This window comes from Arachis ipaensis, chromosome B03 (genome assembly GCF_000816755.2).
Source record: "Arachis ipaensis cultivar K30076 chromosome B03, Araip1.1, whole genome shotgun sequence".
Taxonomy (NCBI): Eukaryota; Viridiplantae; Streptophyta; class Magnoliopsida; order Fabales; family Fabaceae; genus Arachis; species Arachis ipaensis.
The window spans coordinates 12,496,645-12,502,389 of record NC_029787.2 but is presented as its reverse complement, the minus strand read 5'-3'; positions in this window follow the sequence as shown (position 1 = coordinate 12,502,389).

The following is a 5,745-nucleotide window of genomic DNA, read 5'->3' as shown; positions in this document are numbered from 1 at the left end:
TCTATGTGTTTGTTTTTTTTTTTCCAAAACTTTTTCATTTTTAATATTTCTAAAAAAATTAAAATTATTTTAAGAAAATTGTTGAGTATCATTGGAATTATCATTGGATTTAGCATCAACATGTACTGGCGGATTTAGCGTTGAATTTTCCGACGAAAAAGAGGAGAAATTCGTCACCAAAAAAGATTACCGTCGAAACAACTTTTCTGTCACTAAAGCCAATGGTAATTATTGGCGCAAAAACGTAACTCACTCATGCCAATTTTATCGTCGGTATATTCTGCCGGTATTACAGTTTAGTGAAACGCGTCGTTTTGGTAATTTACCGGCAGATGACGATAAAATTGGGGTAAAATTCAAACGTAAAACCCTTTCCCCTCACTTCTGCGAACACCTTCTCTCTCTTCTCTTTCTCTCTTATCATCTTCTCTCTCACTCCCCGTCAAAGTTGTCACCGTCGTGAGAACGTCGTCGTCGTCACCACCGCCTAGAGCACCTGTTGTTGTCGTCGCCGCTGCATGTCGTCGTTGATTCTGCTGCTGCTGTCCCTGCTGTGAAGAACACCGCGGTTGCTGTTCACTTCGCCATCAATACCGCCTCTGTCACCACCACGTTAAAGAGACCCTGCAGCCACTATCATCAGATTTATTGTTGGTATAATTGTTCTATTTTTTCAGATTATTTTGTGAGTTTAGCATTTTATTAGGATTTTTGTTAAATTACTGATTAAATTTGTTTAATGAAATGTGTGGTTAGAAATTGTTGTGTTAATTTAATATAAGTAAAAATTAAATAATGTTAGGGTAGGTTAAGTATAGTGAGATTAAGAATGCTTGAGTTGTTAAAAGATTTTAGTTGAATTTAGTGAATGAGTTTCTTTCAATTGTATTAAACTTATGTCACTTATTTTGTGTGATGCATATTGTTAGTTTGGTAAAATTAGAATTAGGTTTTAATTAATTAGAATAATGAGTTTTGTTTATTCTTTTAAATTAGTTTTTGAATTAGTTTCAACTTGTGAATTTAATAAGTTGTCCTTTTTATTAGGACAATGTTATTTCTCTTTGAGATCAGTTGGAGTTTGCTTTTTTTGTTGTCTGTATAGTAATATTTGAGGTTAGTTTTCTATCTGTGAATATAGTGAATTGTTTAAATTTTATATTAGACTTACTTTTTGTAAGATAGAGTTTTAGGATAGAAGTGGAAGAAGGTCGCCTAGTGGCGCCTTCTCGAAACCCTTGTTTGCTGAAAAATTGTGGAGTTATAAGGGGTTGCACATTAGAACGGTTAGGATTTGATGTTTTATTGAATGCATGCATGTTATAATTTATGTTTGCAGCTGTCTTCTTTGTGAAAACTGATATATTTATTTGATGGGTGTCTTTGAATTAAGGAAAAGTTCTGATGAATTATCATTTAAATTGTTTAAAACATGTTTGGTTTGTCAGAAAATAATAATTGTATTTAGTGGGAGATTCTAATTATAGGTTACACTCTACCGAATTTTCTGAAAATTTTAATAAGTTGTATTGTTGGTTGAATTCTAGGGTGTGTGTTGTAATATGATTCCAAATCATCGTCTATGAATGTATGATAGGAATAACGGTGGACGTGAGGGTTTAAACCTGAATTCTTTGAGGGGGTTGACGCATTTGTTGCATATGTCTTCAGTATGGAACCATTTAGGTCTAAAGTGATATTTAGATGTCCGTGTCATAAGTGTCAGCCGACTAAGTGGTGAGGACCTTCAAGTCTAACCTCACCTCTACTGTAATGGGTTCAAGGATGGGTATTGAATGTGGACAGAATACAAAAAAATAGACAAGGAGCATGGAATTAATCGGTCTGCCTTGAATTTGAATAGGTTTAATAGTTGATCAACGAGAATTCGAGTGATGAGAGAACAAAACATGGAAGAAATAAATTGGAAGGATAACGAAGATAGACACAATAAGATAATGTTTGATGCAATAGGTGTTACGAAATTGGAAGAGGCTGAATAAGAACCTAACCTGGAGGTAAAGATTTTTTATCATCTGTTAGAATTTGCTGCGAAACCTTTGTTCTAGGGGTACGTTCATTCGAAGTTGTCTACATGTATCAGAATGATGAATATTAAGTCACAGTCAAATTATACCCAAGATTCTTTTGATAAGTGGGCCACTCTTTACAACAAATTGGTACCTGTCGAGACCACTGGCATCCCCCGGAACCACTACAAAGCAAAGAAATTAGTTTTGAAATTGGGTCTGAATCAGTAAAAATTGATTGTTGTTTGAATGGTTATATGATGTATTACAAGAGGGATGCAGATCTAATTGAATGTAGATGTTGTGAATCACCGAGGTTTTAAGTCAAGAGAGAACAGATTGATAAACGGCGGTTAAAGAAAGTTTCAATGAAACAGATGCACTACTTGCCCTTAGGTCGGATATTATGGATGATGACATCATTAACCTTGGAATAAATGGTGACATACTACCACAAGAGGACGATGATCTTCAAGAAGAAGACGGGGTCGATGGCGACGAAGAAGAAGAAGAAGACGAGTTCGATGATCAGGAAACTACCTCAGAAGACGAGGATAATGAACTAGAGAAAGAAGATGATTAATCTGAATAGGGTTACTATAAATATAGTTCTATCTTATGTATTTCTTTACCAAACTTTGAGAAAAATATAATATAATTAACATTTTTTCAGATATTTCGATTACCATCATTCCGTATTTTTAATTTGTATATATGATATTTTACATCAGGTTTAAAGAACTACTTCAATGATTAATTATTGGGGCACATTATAGATGGACAGAAAAAAATTAGAAAAAAATATTTACCGTCGGAATATACCGACGATAACAGCCCAGCTAATTTTTCAAAAAAATTAGAAAAAATAATTTCGTCGGCTTTTGCCGTCGGATTAATCTGCGGGTAAGGTGGCGCGAGTCGTATGCTTTGGCGTCAATGTTACCGTCAGAAACTTTCCGACGGTAAGTTGCAACAGATTTTGTTTTCTTGATATCCATATTCTGCCGCTAAATCCGACGCAAATTACTGCCGGACACATAAATTTGACAGTAATTTGTTACCGGCGAGGTTTATTCCGTTGGATAAATTTTGACGCAAAATTCGACGGTAAACAATATACCGTCGGATTTTATTCATTTTTATGATGGTAAATTCTACGATGCTCAAGCTTTTTCTTGTAGTGCTAATATTTAAGTTTATTCTTAATTTTAAAATAAATTTTAATTATAACATTATTATCTAAATCTATGGACAATTCATATAAACAAATAAGATGGAGATCAATATTACACCAATGTCTTAAAACGAAATAACTTACATGTATTTCCATTTTTTTCATTAACTCTATGTAAATCGAAGTTATTAAACTCGATTTACACAAACTCTATGTAAATCAAATCAATTGAAAACTGTAAAGAGTTTGAAAACGGTTGCAGATGATTGATTCGGATCACTCTTCGCCAACGGAAGGATATTTGCGAGATAAGAAAGTATAATGGACCTCATACATGTCTGACCACATCGATATCTAGTGATCACAGGATGCTTGAATTCAATTGATTTGATTTACATACAATTTATATAAATCAAGTTTAATAGCTTCAATTTACATAGAATTAATGTGAAAACCGGACATGCTTGTAAGCTATTTCTTTTTAGGATATTTTTTGTGTAATATTGATCTCTATTTCATTTGTTTATGTGAATTATCCCAAATCTATTAAATATGTAGTTGTCTATTTGAAACGATCGATCTACATCTTTTCTCATAGTACTAGAGTTCTCAATCTCCTACATATATGCAAAATCTGAGGGACTACTTCTTATAAAAATTTCCTTTAGTCTATTTCCATGCTTTGTAATGAAGAGAGATTCGAAATGGTGAAAAGTGGAAAAATTTTCTTTTAGGGTATTCCAAAGATGTAACTAAGGCAACAAAAAGAAAAGGGCCCAATACTTCAACTAGTGGAGCGACCTGTTGGTTCACAAAATTTTGACCTAGCGTCACACGTTCTCTAAGTTTGAAAGGATCCAGTGTCCAATTACCGAATCCTTCCAGAATTGTGATATCGAATCTGAGTCAGGAATGATCATTAGTTGACACTTGATGTCTATCACTTTTTATCGGTTAGAGAAGCCATTTTTAATACAATAATAAAAGATATTCACATAGACCAGAAAAGACTCAATTAGAGAGACTTAGACCCATACGACATTTCTCTCTCAAGTTTCTTTCCCTTCAGGTTTTGCTCCTTGCCTTATCGGTTTAGAGGGTTGCCGCTGCTGCCATCAGCCTTATAAGGCGGCAGTGGCCCTCTCTCCCCCCATTCCACCCTCTTCTTCCTTTACCCTTTTCTCTTCTTCTATCTTCAACTTCTTGCTCATGTCTTCTTCTACCTTTATCATTTTCTTCACTATTTGCTGGTTTTGTTTTTTCTTTTCTTCTCTACTATTCTTTCTTCTCTTCTCAGCTTCTAGCTTCTGTCTTTACCCATCTCTTGCTCATTCTCAAGTCGCTCTTTTTTTCTCTGTTTTTTATTTGTTATAGTTTTCGTATTTTTTAGTTCTTTCGTTTCCATAATTTTTGTGGTATTCTCCTTTTGTGATGTATGACTTTTTTTTACAAGTGATTTTCTCTTTTTGTGGTGTATTATTTCTTCGACGATGGTTGATATGAGTATGATAGTAAATATCTATCAAATCGGGAAAATGCATTGATGATTGGTTTTTGTTCATAGAAATATTTTTAAATTAAAAAAATATTCAGATTCTTTCATAAAAAAGAAAAAGATATCTCACAATATTGTATCATTTGTTGTATGAAATTAGAAATTAATAAAAAAATTTAAATTTGTCTCTATTTCTATCCTTGAAGATTTATTGTAATCGAATATTAGACTCACTCTCAGTTTTTAGTTTAATATAAAAATTATCTATTTCTTTTCTTTAGATTGTGATCTAATTTTTTTTCTATAAGTGCTATATGATTTTTTTTGAATAAAATGTTATATTATATTAATTTTTTTTTTACAATTATACCCTCCTTTATCTTATTCGACCATGTTTAAGATAAATAAATTCATGAAATAGTAGACATTTTTGTCTGCACGACCAAAAATTATAACTTACTAAAGAATAAAACTATTAGAAGTGTTAGAAATATAATTAGAACTCTATATCCGAAATGTCTAGAGTTCGATCTTTGGTGAACTTTAAAAAAAAAATAGTATAAAGTAAATAAAAGAAAAAAAAAAGTCTATGCAAAAATCAAGCAAACCTAAAAAATACTCTTGTTATTTGAGGGAAGTGTTAGAAATATAATCATTAATGTTGTCTTTTTTCTGAGTTTAAGTTTTTGGGATGAGTGATTTTATGATAAAAAAAGTAATTAGCTTCTAGAGAAAAAATAATACTTTTTTAAAGTACTTGTTTAAAATTTTCAAAGTGTTTTGGATTGATTTTTATAAAAAAATCTTTTGATTAAAAATAAATTTTTCCTTTTAAATCAATGTTAATGAGTTTTAAAAAGCAAAAAAATTAAATTTTTAGTCTATGGAATATATGTTACTTATTAAAACAGTGCATATCTTCTTTAAAAAAATTAACCTATACTAAAGAATAATGATAAAAATAAAAGTACTTATTTTAAAAGTGAATAATCCAAATACACTCCTTTTTAGAGAAGCTCTTCCAATTGAACATACTATATATATAC